At 40.3% G+C, this 18,333-nt stretch overlaps 1 protein-coding gene and 1 long non-coding RNA gene across 2 annotated transcripts in view; both read right to left on the reverse strand.

Annotated features, from left to right (window-relative positions):
• The window catches only part of DGKB (diacylglycerol kinase beta), a 272,726-nt gene extending 262,148 nt beyond the window's left edge, over nt 1-10,578 (reverse strand). The window contains exons 1-2 of the mRNA XM_077304457.1: nt 10,562-10,578; nt 6,573-7,284 (exon numbers count right to left, since the gene is read on the reverse strand). The gene's annotated coding sequence lies outside the window, so the exon portion shown is untranslated. The remainder of the gene's footprint in view (nt 1-6,572; nt 7,285-10,561) is intronic.
• Nucleotides 10,579-11,226: 648 nt separating this feature from the next.
• On the reverse strand, nt 11,227-15,674 carry LOC143820979 (uncharacterized). Its single transcript, XR_013225616.1, has 3 exons — nt 15,555-15,674; nt 11,982-12,049; nt 11,227-11,394 (listed from the first exon to the last, which is right to left on the reverse strand). It is a non-coding gene; the product is annotated as an uncharacterized LOC143820979 (long non-coding RNA).
• Nucleotides 15,675-18,333: the final 2,659 nt, after the last annotated feature.

Raw genomic sequence — 18,333 nt, forward strand, 5'->3', positions numbered from 1 at the left:
GCAGCATGAATGGGGGGGGGGTCTTAGATGACTGGGTCAGAACTGAGGACCATCTATGCCATTGCTTGCATTGCTGTTTTTGGCTTGGCTTGCTGCTAGCATCCAGTAGCCTACAGATATTTTCCCTAGAAAATGAAAAGGCCAGTCCCACCTTTGATTAATTATACAATCTCTGTTCCCAGCATTTGGCTTCTAAGGTGAGCGGGCAGTGTGCACTGAGTCTGGACTGGTGGATTGGGAGGGAATAGATGGGATTTCGCTGCTAAAACTGGTATCTATTTTGTTATCCTGTTTTATGTGTTCCATGGGTTTTATTGTAAACCACTGCAAGCCAGGAGTGGCAGTTAATAAATTTAAATATAATATATAAATATATGTCCGTTACCAGCCTACATGCTTCACAGTGGTAGAGAGGTAGCAGAGAAATAGGACCCATCCATCTTCATCAGGAACTTCAAGACAATCTTCACACTGCTTAGATCCTAAGAAATGATTTGCACAAACATGTGCATATAGATATGCACAACAAAGAAGTTGTGGGTATACACACACAACATATACTAGAGAGTGACATGTTAGTTTCTGAAAATCCAAAAATTATCACGTGATCTTTTTTTTTTTTAAAGGAGATAGTTGTGACTTTGAAGAGCAACCATGAAGAAGCTAGAGAAGATCCTGAAGTGTAAGGAAGTGTCACTGGAAACAGAGAGTAAGATACTATGGTAAGTAAGATACCATTGCTATGTGTGAATGTGAACATTGGACTGTGAAGAAAGTTGACGTAAGACAACAGGTTCATTTGAATTGTGGTGTTGGAAGAGAGCTTTATTGATACCTCCAAAAAGACGTTCTAGATAAAATCGAGCTTTAATTCTCCCTAGAAGCTGAAATTACTCACTAGAAAAGACAATAACATTAGGAAAAATTGAAGGCAATAGAATAGAGAAATACCTAACGTACGATAGATTGAGTCAATGAAGAAAGCCATAGCCTTCAGATTGCAAGACCTGAACAAGGATGTTTTGGAGGTCATTAATTCATAGGGTTGTCATATGTCATACTTGAGAGCACATAACACAAAAAATATAGTTGTTTTAGGTGGTACATATTAACTTATAGTACCCAGAAAAAGCCTGAAAGCAGCCTATAGATCTTTCAAAACACCTAATATTCAAGTAATGTATTTTAATGCATAGCATGAATAATGGCCATGCCCATTAAAAGATGTGCTCCAATTCAAAATTTCTCTCCACAAAGAGAATAAAGAAGGGTTCATTTTGTATTGACTGATCAATTTGTAGTATGTATCTTAGCACATGCCAGCAGCATTTTTGTCTGCTTATTCTTAATGGTTAAATCATCTTATTACAACGGGATGTACATCCAGGTACATGTACCTAAGCTCAAAATTATACTCCACTTGTTCTGCTGCTTAGCCAAGACTGCTGTATATATTTTAAAGAACATGGGGAAACCATACTATTTGGCTTGGGATAATAGTTTCTATACACTTAGAAAATTGCATGCTTCATCATATTATTTAATGCAAAGCACTCTCTAAGGCCAAGAAGCTTCATAAACAGCCATGCAAATGGATAGAAAATTTAAAGGAGAAAACCTGTACTGACAGGCAATCAATCCAGGATTCATTTTCTTTCTTAACAATTGTTTCTATTTAAAATTCTTGTACTTAGTATCATGACAAGAGATGATTATGGCAAGTGGCATACCCTGAATGGCCAGTAGTAAATAGGGATATATTTAAATGAATATACACCAAGGACATGCTACTAGCTTGTGTGCATCAGCTTGCTTTCCTAGATGTAATATATTCCATAATATACAGTTAGTTCACACCACATCTAGGTTGGAACCCTTGATTAGGGCTTCTAATTGTCACAGTAAAGCAATTCTAACATTATATATTTCATTTCTTTAAAGCAGGGTTTTGTGAAATCCTGGAGTTTCTTGATAACCCTGGAAGGATTTCCTGGATTTTTAAAATTTGATTAGCTTTTATCATGTGATATGACCATAAATGGTCATGTAGGCCTGCTCCCCCCCCCCCCCAACAAAATGGCCAATGATGGGCCCTAGAGAGAGTGGGGAGGGGAGGGGCCCTGGTCAGGCGTGCTCATATTCTGCATGTTTGTACCACTTCTGGGGTGTCTCAAGGCCTGAAGAATGCTTCAGGTTTCTCATTGGTAAAGAGGTTCAGAAACGCTAATTTAAACAGTGGTTGCCCAGACAGTGAAATACATGGTTGTAATAATCCTGTGGATGAATGTATACCATGATCATTCTGATGCATGATACACTCCTTCCTCCCCAAATAGAGAAAATTATTTGCTGGGACATGGGAATACTATAAGGACAGACCTAGGGAAAGAGAACTCACATATGTGCTCACTGCATTTTTTAAAAAACTGCTTCTGTTTATGATAATGCATAATTACACAGAGACAGTGTTCCATAGAGGAATTCTGTTCTTCCACACGAGAATGAAACCAAGAAAATGGGCTGGCATATGGACTAAAGCTGTTATCAGTATGATCTGCAATATTAAAGAAATTAAATTAAGCAGCGTAGTTATACTTGCCACAACATGAAAGCAATCTTCTTAGCTTTTCTATTTTTTCTGGTCAGCTCTACTCCATTTCCAAGTCTAGGACTGGTAATGTAAGTGCTTTTCATTGCCCTCAGGCCTTGAACCAAGGAGTCCCTGACATTGGCCCACTGCAGTAAAGGCTGTTCTGTAGACTTCTCATGCAGCATCCTGAAGCCAGTAAACATTTCAAATTTGGGAGTAAATCTCATTTTACCACTTCAGTACCATTCCAGTACATTTACTTTCCACCTAGATCCCATTTACCCTTCATATTGTGAGTGTGACATACACATACATGCGATTAAATAAGTCTGTAGAAAAGAAAGCAATTACTAGGTACCCAGCACAAATTAGACAGGAAGGATCGACTCCAATTAAGAATGGGAACAAAACATTTTCTGCTTGGCCCCTCTGTCAACTGGTGAGTCCTGTAGATCAGTGGTCCCCAATCCCCGGTCCGGGGACTGGTACCGGTCTATGGATCAATCAGTACCGGCTGCGGCTCTTCCTCGTACTCCTCCACGGCTGTTGCCTTGGGGGCTGCCCTGCCACTCTGCCGCCGGCTCACCTTTAGTGCTGTCCAGCGGCCGACATGGCTGAGGCTCCCCCTCCGTGTGGCACTGCACTGCTGCTGCTGGCAGCGCCCCCAGTGGGTGATGGGAAGTCAGGGGCACCAGCGGGAAAGCAAGTGGAGCAGTGGCTCAGGCTGCGGTGGCAACATCCCTCGGCAAAAGACTACCCCCCCCCTCCGGGCCTCAGTAAAATTGTCAAGCATTGACCGGTCCCCGGTGATAAAAAGGTTGGGGACCACTGCTGTAGATAGGAGGGAAGATTGTTTCTGTGACCAGGGTCGGTGTGCTGTTGGAGACATGGCCTTTTTACTTATGCAGTCACACTCATGCCTTTCCATAGCCCAGTGTGTTGCTTGAGGCTGCCTGGCCAACCCTTATTCTTCCATGAGTCACTTCTGAGTGAGGAAGGAAGGAAGGAACATCACTTTGCTTATTTTATCTTATCTTACATTAAATCGTATGTTCATATTGTGACAATATGCATCACAAACCAAGGCTGGTTCTGCATATACAGCAGAATGAGGTGGTGGCATGTTGAGGTGAAAGAACAGGCTGTAAGAAAATGCATGTTTCCAATGTTCCCCCATATAAAAATTTTCTGCAAACAGAAATTGGACACATCAAAGAGAAAAATTCTAGGTTGCCTTGGCATTTGCTCCTAGTTTTCTGCTTCTGGGGAATTATCAGTTCTGGGGAAATTTAAAAAATGTAATCCTTCATCTGAGGTCTCAAATAACTCAGTTTATTCTACCAGAATGACTCAGTTTTTTCTACCGCCAGGCATTCAGTTGAGGTCAGGGCATAGAAGAGCCTCCAAATCACCACATTTTAAATCTTGAACATCTTACTGAACTAACATCTGATGCCCACCCTGTGGCACCAAAATTGGCCCAGCTATTTGAGCCTCAGGGGTTGATGGGGGAGGGGAGAGTTGGTTTACTTTGTTTCTGTTTTATTGTATTTTACTCTTGATGCAAACCACCACAAGCCACCAGGCCTGGGAGCAGCGGGTAACAAATCTAATCTTATAATAAAGAAAATAAATAAACCTCAGCAGCTTGTCACCTCATTACCAACTCATTTAGCTGACTATATAGATCAGAACTAAGGTATGTGATTAGGATAAGCATATTTGTTTTCACGGGAAGAAAAACTGGTTTCGCCCAGCTGGCTGCATGTCAAGAAGTGGAGAGCCAAACCTGGTTTTCTAGATCAGAGTCTGCCACTCTTAACCACTGCACTTTGCTAGCTCTCAGTAATTTGTGTCTTCCTTTCACAATTGGCAGGTTCAGAATTCGAAATGCTGCAGCCACTTATAAAAATGCATATATCTATTGATGTGATATTAAAGGATATCACGAAGAGGGAGGATTGTAAAAAGAAGAGAAAATAAAATTAAAATTTAGAAAAAAAATGGGCTAAAGGTATTTTTTCTCATTAAACAGCCCTTGCGCAACTCAAGTGAATTAAATTCATTACACTTCACTGAATTTCTAAGCCTTTTAAAAGATATACACAAATTACTTATTTAGTTTGAGATGAATTGTCCACCCCAGGACAACTTGCAGAGAGACACAAAACATACAATGACAGTATTTTGGAATTAAAAAAAAAAAAACAGGCCATAGACTAAGGATCATTGGCAAAGCATGGGAGCAGATCCTGGAAAATCATGTGACCTGCCTGCTGCTCAATGAAACATCCTGTAGCCCACCTGCTGGGGAAACCCCTGGAGTGACAAATATTAGTGATATTACAAGGGTGGCTGCTACTGAGTGGTACCATTTGACACTTGGGGTGAACCTGGACACAGACCTGAGCTGGGCATACCATGTGGTGGCTCAAACCCTCATGAGGGAGTCCCCAAAGGGGGATGCAGGTCCATTTACCCAGGTGCACAAAACCATCCAAATATGACATCCAAGTACTGATATCCAGAAAAGAGGAAAGTGGGCGGGGAATCAAGAAGCCACCAGGCTGTATGGTTTAAATACAGTGGGAAGACAATAAAGACAAAGACTTTGTGGGGTGACATAAAGAGTTAACCTAGATGGCACAGTGGCTCCCATCTTTGCTGACTGAGGCTGGGAAAACTGTCAGACTCCTAAACCCATGTTACAATCCAGCCCTTTCAGAAGTCTCAGCCATGATCTTGCTAAACACCATAACATGGTCATTTGTATAATGACTTCAGTCACAACTACAAGTCAGTTGGAGAATAAGCCCTCAAAAACTTAGGGCCAGTTTTGAAAATTTCCCGCTGGAGGAAATGTGACCTCACAAGAATATAAGATGTGTCATAGTGTATCCCTATAGCGGCCCATTAGCTATTTCTGTTACTAAGGAGCTTGAATAAGTGGTACAGGGAAATTAATGTTTTGTTAACAATCTCTTCACACACACTATTTTGATGAAGTCCTCAGAATAGCCCCTTAAGGTAGAGCAGTATTATCCTCATAGTGAAGAGAGGTTTGCCAAAGGCCACTTAGCAAGATCATAGCACACATGAAATTTGAACTTGGGCTCTCCAGAATCACAGCTGATTCTCTTACCATTTTCCTACATGAGACTTTAAAAACTGCCACAAGGAAAATGTAGTATGGGTCACTGAATGCTCTGGTTTAAACATTAGATGTGCAATATGACTACCAACACAGTTTTTAGTGCACGGCTAGAAAAGCAACATGAAAAGGTGCAGTATACTACAGTATCTTGTTTAAAAATACACTTTTTAAGCTAGTGCTGATAAATATCTAGATACATCTTTGCATGCAGCTGACCTTAATACTGGCATCAAGGAGAAATACCACTACAGGTTCAGAGAAAACAGTTGAACTGTAGTTTTCTTGAAGCCAGTATTAACGTCATTGTTCCAACTTATACTTACATTTGGTGTAACTTTTGCTTCATTACCATGTGTCATTTTCAGTCTTGCTTCCATTAGCTCCTTGGCAAAAAAGAATCACTAAAAATATCCTTGGTGGAATGAACTCCTGGGAGAGCTAAGGGCCCTGACAGAGCTGTCACAGTTCTGCACAGCCTGTAAAACAGCTCTTTGGTTGAGGCCAGGGCAAGTAAGATCATGGGCCCCTTCCCTAGGACATCGGGATACTCCTCATTTCCCCAAGGTAGGGTGCTGTCTGAATCGGACGGAGAGGGAATTTTTATCGCTGCTTGGGCATGTTGAATTTAATTGTATGGGGGGGGGCGGAATAGGGGTTTTATTAGGGGACAATCTTATTATCTGCCACAAGTGGGAGTTGAGAGCAATGAATGAATGAATGAATGAATGAATGAATGAATGAATGAATGAATGAATGGTGATAAATATTTATTTTAATTGTGCTTGGATCAAGAAATAAGATCAGAATTTAAAATAGCATTTTAGTTACCTTGTCATGGCAGTGACAGATCAAATAATACATCTTTAAAAGTATTAAATAGATTTATTTTTAGTACTTCTGATTTAAAATAATAAAGCTCAGCATTTAATTGAGCTGGTCTGTAGGTGTGAACATCATTCTTTCTGCTTTCCTGTAGGGAGAAAAATGGTAATAGTTCTATCACAGATGACTTAGTTCAGGAAAAATCTTGCAAAAAAAAAAAGACATTTTCATTCTTATCCCTAGTTCAATTTTTACATTTTTATTCATACTGTGTCTTCTGCCATAAAATGGCTCCTATAAAATCAAAGGCAGGTTATTATTTTTGTGATGGACAGTATACGGAGAAGAGGTCTGTTCCTAGTTATCTTCTCTTTAGATGATTTAAGAGATGTTTCATGATACCTTGGCTGGGTTGCAATATAATATCTCACCCTTGGCCAGGATTTCTGGGGGAGACTCTGGATGAAAACATGAAGCTCAAGTCACAGGAGTAGCACACATGGGGGTTTCCTATCTACACCAAGTGAAGCTGCTAGCTCCCTACCTGTCATCATATTGCCTGGCCACAGTTATTTATGCAATGGTCACTTCCGCATTAGACTTCTGTAACTCACAATATGTGGGCCTGCCCCTGTCCCTGACCCGAAAATGACAGCTTAAAGAAGTGCAGGGCTCTAGGATGGTGAGTATTTCCAGTATCAGGAACCCAAGAGTTGAGCTGCAAAAACAATATTAAAAATCTTACAAATATTTATTAAACAAAGTGCACTTATATACATTAAAAACATAATAAAAATAACTGCACGTGACAGAATAGACCAAATGTGTTTCGGCCCCAAGAGGACTTCAGTGGTCAAATTAATGTTTGGAATGCTCTTTTGGCTTGCTGGGTGGCAAAGAAAAATCAGGTATAACTGCAACTAGTATTTTTAAAGTATCTTATTTGGAACCCCTTTCTAATATATGTATTATCTGAGACCACCACCCTCAGCTTATGCCTAGATCTACATCAAAAGTGCATTCCCATGTGTGCCAGAAAAAGCTTTGTCATGTTTTGTTTTGTTTTTGTTTTTTGTTTGGTTTTGCAGAGTATTTCCAGTGAACACTATGCTGGGAGTGGATAAATAAATTTTAAAAAGGTTGATTAAACAAATTTGTTTAAAGTTCTCCTGTGTACTGAGCAATTAACAAAAAATATCCCCTAAGACAGCTACTTGTATTAATGATTTAGAAATTTCAGCATAATGATGGCTGAAAGAGTTGGTTCAAGCCATGTATAGAGAAAAAAAGGGCAGGCTGGTTGGATTGAGGCCACAACATCATTTATACCAATCTAAATAGCTCCAGGGGTGGCTGTTAGCAGGAAACATTGAGGCAATATACGGCTGACCTGTATACTTTTCCCATTACTGCAAATAACAGTCGGCTGTTTGAGACCAGGAAAATGGCATGAGGGGGAATAATCTGCTGTCGTGATCCACATTGGGCTATCCTACAGCTGAAATTTCCAATTTTTTTTTCAAAAAAAGTAACTTTCCCTGGCTATTTAGAGAAAGAAAAGTTTGCATTTCTTGATAGTCAACAAGCAGATCCTATTCATGTTTTGCGGCAATTTCGGGTCACATGGAAAACGTGGAGGGGGAAGAAGTGAAGCAAACCGCTTACGCACGGGACGGGCCGCAACAGCGGCAAAACGCAGAGTAACCGATTATGCACGCGGCGACTCCGCCGCCACTTCTCGTTGCACCCTGGTCGCCCAGAGGCTCCACTTCCGCATTTCACTAACGCGGCATTTTCGGCGTCTAACATCGAATCTGTGGCCGGTTGCAGCCGGCGCCGTGCATTATCGGTGATTTTAGGCAACGCCCTTCCACCTCGAATGCGGGCCTTCCCCTCCATGCATAATGGGCCTCTGAGATGATAGGTGCTTTCTGCTTTCAATGTAATAGAACATGTAAAAAAGGCCAGTGTTTTAGACCTTTATAGCTGTTCATCAAACACAACCTTGTCACAGTAAGCTAATTTCAGATGACGCAAAAATATCGTTTGATTTCATCTGCATTGAAATACTTTTGTCTTTCATTGACACATGAACAACATTAAAGTACATTGAAAGGCAATCAAACAGATGCCTATTTCTTCATTGTGACATTGCCTTCATAAATGAAACAGACACGGTGAAGCAACCAGCATGCTCTGGATATATTTAAGTAATTATGCTGAGACAGGCAAAGCAGAGACATAACAGTACCTTCAAGAATAGTGGCTTAGACTCTAATCAGACTTTCTAAGAACACAAACAGTGCCAGTGCATTGGTAGTCATACTTGCATGACACCAATCATGCCAAATATTCCTAAAAAGCTGGCAGGCCTCCAAAAAGAGGCCAAGAAATGCACTTGTGGTGAAATAAGCTTCTGTCGGTAAGCTTGCAATTTTGTCAGCCTGGGAAAGGTATGACTGTTTTCAATCTAAAACTATCCATTAAAAATTACTTTGGTTCTGGACCCAGAAAAGTAATATTGACAATGCCATTTCCAACTAACCTCAAAAATAGAAACTCAAAGGTCACTGGAAGCTAAATTTCCATGTTAAAAGAAGAAATAACAATTGAAAAAACATCCAAACCATCTGCATTGTTCTGTTCATATGATCTTCATAATATAAACTTTTGTGTGTTGTTCAAATGTAAATACCTCCTGTTTTCATTTATATAAAAAGGAATGTAGAAATGGCAGTCCTTGAATATAAACTACAGTCCTGTGATATTTCTTTATAAAATGTCTATGCATTCTCTCTGAAGAACCTGCTCAAAATGGGTGGAATATACTTTCCATGTAGAAAGCTGAAGGTTCGATCCCCTGACACTGCAAATAATATATTGTGGCAATATTCTCTCCCTCCCTCCTACGCAACACAGAGCAACCACTTTTTCTTTCTGGAAATTAAACCACAATTCAAAACTCATTACTAAAATGCTCATCAGTTTGTTTATCAGTAAAACTGTATCCTGTGCTGAAGCTGCTATTGCGTTTTCCTCTCTGCCAATTTGTGTGTTAGGAGAACATTATTTTCGATAGGGAGTACTCAGTTGTCTTTTAACTATTCAACTGCAAATTCCAATCCCAACCTGACATTGCTTCAATTCATTTCCTAAAATCAACTGTGTCCTTTTATTACACGTTAATATGGGAGGACCCCACCACTCAAGCAGTCAGAATAATGGTCCAGTAGCATGCACGTATGGTAACAAATCCCTGCGGGATTTGCCATCCTTCCGCAGGGCCTGCAAAATGGAGCTCTTCCGCCAGGCCTATGGTTGAGGCTGGTGGCCCCCCTTTTTAGATCAGCCCCCCCCTTTACATCTACATCAGCAGTGACTCCTGGTTTTTCTGATAGTTCCACAGCCATTAGGTAGGGTGGTTCGGGTGGGTTGGGGATTGTTTTAGGTGTTTTATGTACTAGGGGTTTTATGGGGGTTTTACATGTTGTTACCCGCCGCGAGCCTCAGGGGAGCAGTGGGCTAGAAATATAATAATAATAACAACAACAACAACAACAACAATAATAATAATTTAAAAATCAGCATTAAAATATTTTAGTAGGAATTGAGGGAACACTGATGTGTGTGAGACAGAATTCCTGGCAGGTTTGTAACAGTTTTTACTGGGGGATAAGGAGACTTGCTTGCAATTTGTAATGCTGTCTATTGCAACTCCTAGTGCCGGTGATTTAGCAAGTAAAATAAGACTTTTCCTTATGATGTGACTGGGTTGGTGGGCTTGAATAAAAACTGCTTCATTATATTTATTTAAAAACAAAAACAGAAGGACTACTTCAAGATGTACCCTATATTAGTGTCATGCCCTATACTTTTTAGAACATTGGGGGGGGGGGATTAGACTGTTCCAAGATGAAAACCTTTTCTTTCTTTTTTGTCCGTTATGTATTATGTTTTTTTCTTTCCCGTTTCCCAAAGAGCTCAGGGCAACTTACATTCCACAGTTAGGATGCTGCCAGCTGCAATATCTAGAAGAAGAAGAAGAAGAAGAAGAAGAAGAGTTGGTTCTTATATGCCGCTTTTCTCTACCCAAAGGAGGCTCAAAGCGGCTTACAGTCACCTTCCCTTTCCTCTCCCCACAACAGACACCCTGTGAGGTGGGTGAGGCTGAGAGAGCCCTGATATCACTGCTCGGTCAGAACAGCTTTATCAGTGCCGTGGCGAGCCCAAGGTCACCCAGCTGGTTGCATGTGGGGGAGCGCAGAATCGAACCTGGCATGCCAGATTAGAAGTCCGCACTCCTAACCACTACACCAAACTGGCTCTCTAAGCCAGCTTTTCTTAACTTTTTTACCATTGAGAAACCCCTGAGTCATTCTTCAGGCTTCAAGAAAGCCCAGAAGTGGCATGATCATGCAGAATATGGTTGGGAAGCATAGCCGCTTACATGCCCACCTGGGGCCCAACCAACCTCCAGCACCATCATTTGCCATGGGGCGGGGGAGCAAAATGGTCATACCACTTGATAAATATTTAACACATTTAAAAAAAGATATTAAAATAATTAACTCCCATCCATTTGGGAAACCCTTCCAGGGCCATCAAGAAACCTCAGGGTTTCATGAAATTCTGGTTTAGAAAGCCTGATCTAAGCTGTGCTTTTACTTACTTTTCATATTTCCAAATATAATTATGGTGTATGCCCAGAGGTAAGAGCCAAAGGGTCCTTGATTGTGATCTTGTACATGCTAGCCCACTGAGAATCAGTTTCTTAGAATATTCAAATTATAATTTTGGCCTTTTGATTGTAGTAAACTGCCTCGGATCCCTTAGGGGAGCAAAGTGGCAAATAAATATTCTATCTAATTTTCATCCTCATAACCAACACTGAAAGGTAGCTTAGGCTGAGACCTACTAGTCCAGGATCAACCAGCAGGATTCATGGTTGAGTGTGAATTTGAACATAGGTCTTCTGTATTTTCTGACACGGCTACACCACACTACTAATGTCTACAGGCATCATCCAGACCATTCTTGGAACATCTCAGATTGAGCACAAAAGGGTTCACAAAAAGCCAAAGTGGGGTAGCAGTTACAGTAGCTACTGGATGAGACCCAAATTCAAATCTAGTCAGAAATAAAGCTCATTACCTTGAAATACATTCTTCCAGTGTATTTCATAGGGTTACTGAAAGGATAGAACTAAGAAAGTAAGGCATCCTGAGACCAATATACCCAAGAGAAACAAGTTCTAATTAAAAAAATAGAATTCAGGGGAAACAGCAAGGGACTGTACATTGACATGCTTCCTGGAAACATTTGACTAGCCACTGTGTGAAGTAAGATGAACAGTTGATTTCCTGCCACAGAATTTTTTCCTTAAAATCTAATCTTGGCCTTGAAATGAAATAATACCTTTTTAAACTTCATCATATTCCATTTCTTAGAGAGGAAGAATCAGCCAGGAATAAGAGGCTCATAATCTGTAGAAGAGAAATCTATATATAAACACATAAATTGAACTTCTTTTTCCACATCAATACACTTTTCACCTTTTCAAAGTCCTATTTGACTCCTTTCACTTTTCACTCAAGAACTGAATCAAGAAAGGAAGCCATTTTGATGGCATTTTTGAGTGGGTGGCAACTGCTAAGCACAGTTATATACACATGCATAATATTTTTAATATAGAACATAATGTACAGCACAATGGTGAAGCGACAGAGATTTCAAGCTGAGCATCTACAGTATGCTGAAAACCTGTCTTTTGATCCTGTCTTCTTGTCAACTTGCACAGTACAAATATACATCAGGCCATGAATTATAACTTTATATCATGAAGGAATTGTTTCATCAAGCTCATAAAAATGTAATAGTTTTGTAAAATGAAAGGGGAGAAAAGGGCATAGGGGAAATTTATCATAAAACAAGTCAATATTGCCTTCAAATTTGTTTAAATTAGATCCTGATTTTGATCAAATAGAGCAACTTTTACTCCCATGTATTGTTAAAGTGTTATCTGATACATGTTGATAACTTTAGCCTTACATTTTTATTTGTTACTTTGCAACTACTTTCACTGCGTAACTGTATTTTATTGCTTAATAATAACATCTTTAACCGCTCCTGCGGAGTCCTAATGCAGTCCTAATGCAGGATAAGCAGATGGCAGCTGTGGCCAGGACTCAGCATCTTTTTACCAGCTTAGCCTGCTGTGGCCTTTCCTGAAAAATCTGGCCACTATGGAGTATGCCCTAGAGTGATACCCTCTGGGAGCAAGGGATCATCATACCTGGGATACATGGGGTCTTGAAAGCACTGCTTCCTTGCACTGATGGTTTTTATTTTCAGTTAATAGCTCCAGGCACCCATTTCTGGGTTACAATAAATTAGAAAAGAGAAGAGGCAACTTTCCTTTATGTTAACAACTCTAGGACAATTCTCCCTTTCTGGCTTATTTTCCCCCTTCTCCTCTTTGCTTTGCTTTCCTCTCCTGTGTCTTCTTTCTCTAGCCAGTAGCCTCCTCTCATTTTCTTTTCCTTCCTTTCCTCAGTTTCATACATGTTCCTTGAGATAAACTCCACTCCACTCTTCTCTTTTCCCTGTTTTACATAGCTATGCCCTATATTTAAATACCTGGGCCCAAAGAGCCATTGTTCTCCCACCTAGGCTTGTACACAGCTTCCATACCTTTTGAGCTTCTCTAGGATGAACCACCAAAGCTGCCTTGTTGCTGAGATTGCCATGGTGCATCCTCCTGCCCCTGCTCCATCCGGCTGAGTTCTTCTGCTGGGCCCAGGGGAATGTCCACCAGGCAAGTCATTGCCAGGTAGCCTGCCCCAGCTGGCTATATCCAAATTAGATTACTGCAATGCATTCTACATAGAACTTCCTTTGAGAAGTGTTCAGAAGCTTCAGGGGTGCAGAATGCTGCTGCCAGGAAGATGAGTGGAGTGGGTTGTAGGGACCATAGTGCTCCTACATTAGTCCATTTGCCCTAGGTTCCACTGAGCTTCTGGGATAGGTCCTTCTCAGCTATGGTATCAAAACTCTGAAACTCCCCACAGAGATTTGTTTGTCTCCTTCTGGTGCCATCTTCTGCCAGCCACAAAAGATCCCTTTGTTTCATTTGACACTCCCTCAGTGATCCTTCCAAACCAATGTTTTAATATTTTTTTTATGACTTGGTATGTATTTCAGCTCTGTTTTTAGTTGCTTTAATTATGTTATTTTGGAGAGGCTGGTTTCAATGGTTTTAAAATGTGATTATGTTATGTATGTTTTCATTTAATAATTTAAGGGCAGAAAGCAGAGATATAAATTTTTGTAAAATACAATAGGCAGAGTACAAAATTGGGTTATGCTTGAAACATGCCAATACAGCTCACTTCCAGTTCATCAGTGGTGAACAGGCTATTCACAACAGGCAGATGAATGATTGATTTGGAGTCAGTTTATGGTCTCTCTGTAACAAAAAGAAGCTATTGGTTTGGTAGCTGGGTGGGAATTGGAAGCAGATTCCCAGGTGATCAACTGGAAGTCAGAGTCTTCTGTTCTCCCATCCTGGAAACTTTGCTGTTACCCAGACTTTAAAAGGTAAAGGTAAAGGTATCCCCTTTGCAAGCACCGAGTCATGTCTGACCCTTGGGGTGACGTCCTCTAGCATTTTCTTGGCAGACTCAATATGGGGTGGTTTGCCAATGCCTTCACCAGTCATTACTGTTTTACCCCCCAGCAAGCTGGGTACTCATTTTACCGACCTCGGAAGGATGGAAGGCTGAGTCAACCTTGAGCCGGCTACTGGGATCGAACTCCCAGCCTCATGGTCAAAGCTTCTGACAGCATGTTGGCTGCCTTACCACCCTGCGCCACAAGAGGCTCTTACTCAGACTTATTGATGTACAATAAATTTAAGGGAGGGGTAATTAGAACCTCAGCTGATTTCCCTTCTGTTCTCCTTACCCTAAACTGTTGGCCTGTGCTACATAGAAGAGAAAGGAGCTCTTTTTCTTCTCCCTTTTGCAATGCAGAGATCAATAGTATTGTTTCTGTCCTACTTATGTCAGAGGGGAGGAAAGAGCAACCTTTTGCAAAAGCATTATATAGAGATTATGCTGAGGATAGGGGTGGATATGAACCCCAGTCCCTGATGATCCTACAATCAGCTGTTAGCATTTGCCAACACAATTTGAACATATCCCAGATTGATTTACAGTCTAATTGTAACTGCCAAAAAGCTTGCTGACAAACTCGTGGCATCCCTAATGTGCTGCCATCAATGAATATAGTTGCATTTTAGACAGTACAACCCATGGAAGATCACAGACATTGGCCTTTTTTCCCCTCCTTCCATTGGTTGGATCAAGGTTGCAGATTTTTTGTTTTAGAATGATACAAATTTTGTAATAATAGGTGGTTCTTTAACAAACTGAGTCAACTCACAACAAGGAAATCTTTCTGAGCTACAGTACAAAGGGCAGAAGAGGGATGAGGAGGCATATAAGCTCAAAGTCTTCCTGCCCCTTTTTTTCAAACCCTATGATTTGTCCTTGGCATTTGGCAAATGTGAGGCCAGGGTTGTGCCCCCTTCTGACTTGGTTGGGTAAGTGTTTGGAGGGGCACCCCCTGTTGCTCAGAGGGCCTCACCAGGGTGCTCAAGGAGGCAGGCAACACAGTGAGTTACGATTGCAAGACTGGAGGGTCTCCCTTTTTTATTACATCCAAATGGTTCCCGTGCAGGTGCAAAACTGATCAGCTCTGCCAGAAAATAGCTTGCCTCATACATAATCAAGGAAGTCTGAACATGGTATGTGTACCAGAGTAGATTTTCACTGTACAATTTTCCATCTGCTTAATAGTTACAGATAATATGATGAGATTCAATACTCTTGAACTGGGTAGAGCTCTGTCTCATCACAGAGAAGTACACCAGCATTCCCCAGGACATTGTAGAGAAAAAGCATCTTATAGGTTCTCAGCCTCACTTACTTCACAGGGTGTCTGATGTGGGGAGAGGAAAGGGAAGGCGACTGTAAGCTGCTTTGAGACTCCGTCACGTAGAGAAAAGCGGAATATAAGAACCAAATCTTCTTCTAGGTTCTGTTGTTCAGCAGTCTGGAGTAGCAAAATTGCAGAATTAAAGAAAAGCAGATTAGTATGTTTTGTACATTTCATTGTGAATCAAAGCTGGTTAAAAATTATTGCAGTAGTATGTACTCACCTCTTCTGCTCAATTCTGTACAACTCTTTAATGTTCTCTCACAGCTTTTTCCTGTTTCCCCCAGTGCTCTTTATTTCTACTGGCTTTTAAAAATTTGTTTGCCTCAGACTCTTGATGCCTTTCCTGGCTGTGACTAACTAGATTTTTCCATCTCACACTTTCTACCCAAGACATGTCTCAAATACTTATTTAGCAGGCACTTGCCTGCCTTCGTTTCTCAGGGAGAATGAATGAGAATAAGCTTGAAGCCCAGATCTGTTCCATAATGCCTGTAAATGATTTTCTAGTCTATTTTTTCCTGCTTCTTAGACATCTCAACCATGATAATTGGGATAATGAGCTTTTAAAAGTTAAGTGAGCTGCTATCCTCTGAACTGTTAACCATGTAGGAAACTGAACAAATTAATACAAATTGTTCTATCCAGATACATACATTACAGCATTCTGCACATTTCCTGTACAGAATCTATGAATCTAAGATCCATGAATCATGTAGGATAAAGTTAAAGAGGAGGGATTGTTGCCATGTAGCATAGCATACTAACAATCTCAAATATCAACTACATGCAATTGTTGCCATCAGTTTCAAGAAAACTTCTAATTCCAGAAAAATCCCAAAACAGATGGATTCTTACTTCAAATTCAAGAAATATTTGTAAGCTTTTATTTATTCTAAATTCAAGAAAGATATTTCTATAAATATGATTCAGTTAAAAAAAGAGTTTTTCATAGCAACTATGACCCAGAAGGGATGGTTCCAAATATATGCCCATATATACCATCAAAGGTGACAAAATACTATAGATAGGATTTTTCTCTTTGCTGTTACCCGAATAGAATGTGTACTGAATTTAGAGAGGAAAATTAGCGAATTACATGGAGATTTAGAGAGTTGGGTAACTATGGGTTCTCCATCATGTAAATCAAAATATTCCCTCAAGAAACTTTAAATAAACCAGTCCAAAGAAAACTGGAAAGTTGTTTTTAACAAGGACAATTTAAAGGTACAAGCACGCAAAACCATGTTAATCTCATACTTGAGAAATCTAAGGAAAACAAGGAGTGAAAAGGGAAAATGTTTGGGGGATAATAGGCAATATTTACCTACCATGGTATGGAGAGGTCCAAGGGCACAGCAACTGTTTATTTTAGATCAGTAAAAATAACAATTATTAAGTTTAGTTGATTGTAAAAATAGCTAACTTGCAACTACAGTAGCTTGATCATATAATGGAATGATTTGCATGCATATTCTATTCAAGTTGTTCTAATTCAGTTTTAATTCAAATTGAAATGTGGCTGAAATACATAAAGCTGTTCCTGCGCAATGTGTAATTTTCACTTTCCAGTTCAGGTCCACAGTATCTCATGAGCTCTGCCACATAAACAGTACCAGAGATATTTACAACAAACTTTTAAGGTTCAGAGCAACAAGACAGCAATGTAGAAGATAGGGAACTTTTATTTGATCAGATAAATCTGTCTCTCTGCAGGGACATGATGTAATTAATATAAATTACCTACATGCACTACTGAAATATTTACACACATCAGTGAGTAAATAATATAAGGCTTAGTTTTAATTAATCAAGTTCTTCATTAGACCTTTGACATGAAAGACCATTTACAAGCAAGATTAATTCTACAAAAAGAGGACTGGTGGGTCTGCAAACAAGGACCATCTAAAAAAACCAAAGCTGGTGCAGAGGGTGTGCAGGTTCAAGAGATCTATGATGAGCTTGCAATAAACCCCAGTATTTACAAAATACCATCAATTTTGCCAGTCTTGCTGAGGAAAAGTTGCAACTGAATTGTTTGTAAACCAATGCATGGTTAAATTAAAGGGGGCAGAGGATTTGCACCTATGGCCTGTAATGGACCCCTTAGTTTCTATGGAGACGGTATAGTGGGTACAATTAGACACACACACACACACACACACTAAAATTTTTATTCATGACTTCCTGCCAGGACCATTCCATCATCTCTCTCTTCCTCAGGCTATATGTGTGGTCTCCAGATCTTTAATGCTTTCTATAGTATATTTACATCTACTCAAATTATGAGCCCAGCTAGAAGCCAGATGGCTGTCTGTCTCTCACAAAGTTGGTTTGGCCAGATACTCCCTTCTACCCAAGAGTCTCAGCTCCAGGTCTACCAATTACACTGACTGAGGGAATTTTTCTGTGAAGTGGAAAGTGCCTTGCTGACTACTTTATACCATCCTATAATTTAAGCAGAATTTAATTCTGAAGGACCCAAGGAGAGTAGAACACATTTTGAACTCCAACAAGGGAATGAGCAGGAGAGGGTTTGAGAATAGGGGTGTGCAACTGAAAAGAGTTCAGAATGTCAAATCAGATAATCTAAACCAACCCAGCTTAATAAAGGGACTCTGTTGCAAGCCCTCCTCCAATGTCAAACCAGATAATCCAAGTAAAACCAACCTGGCAGCCAGTACAAAAGCAGACAGCAAAACCTGGCAAGACACTGGCACACACACGTATACACACACAAACATACTACAATCTTCCCAGGAAGACAGTA

This window comes from Paroedura picta, chromosome 11 (assembly GCF_049243985.1).
Source record: "Paroedura picta isolate Pp20150507F chromosome 11, Ppicta_v3.0, whole genome shotgun sequence".
Taxonomy (NCBI): Eukaryota; Metazoa; Chordata; class Lepidosauria; order Squamata; family Gekkonidae; genus Paroedura; species Paroedura picta.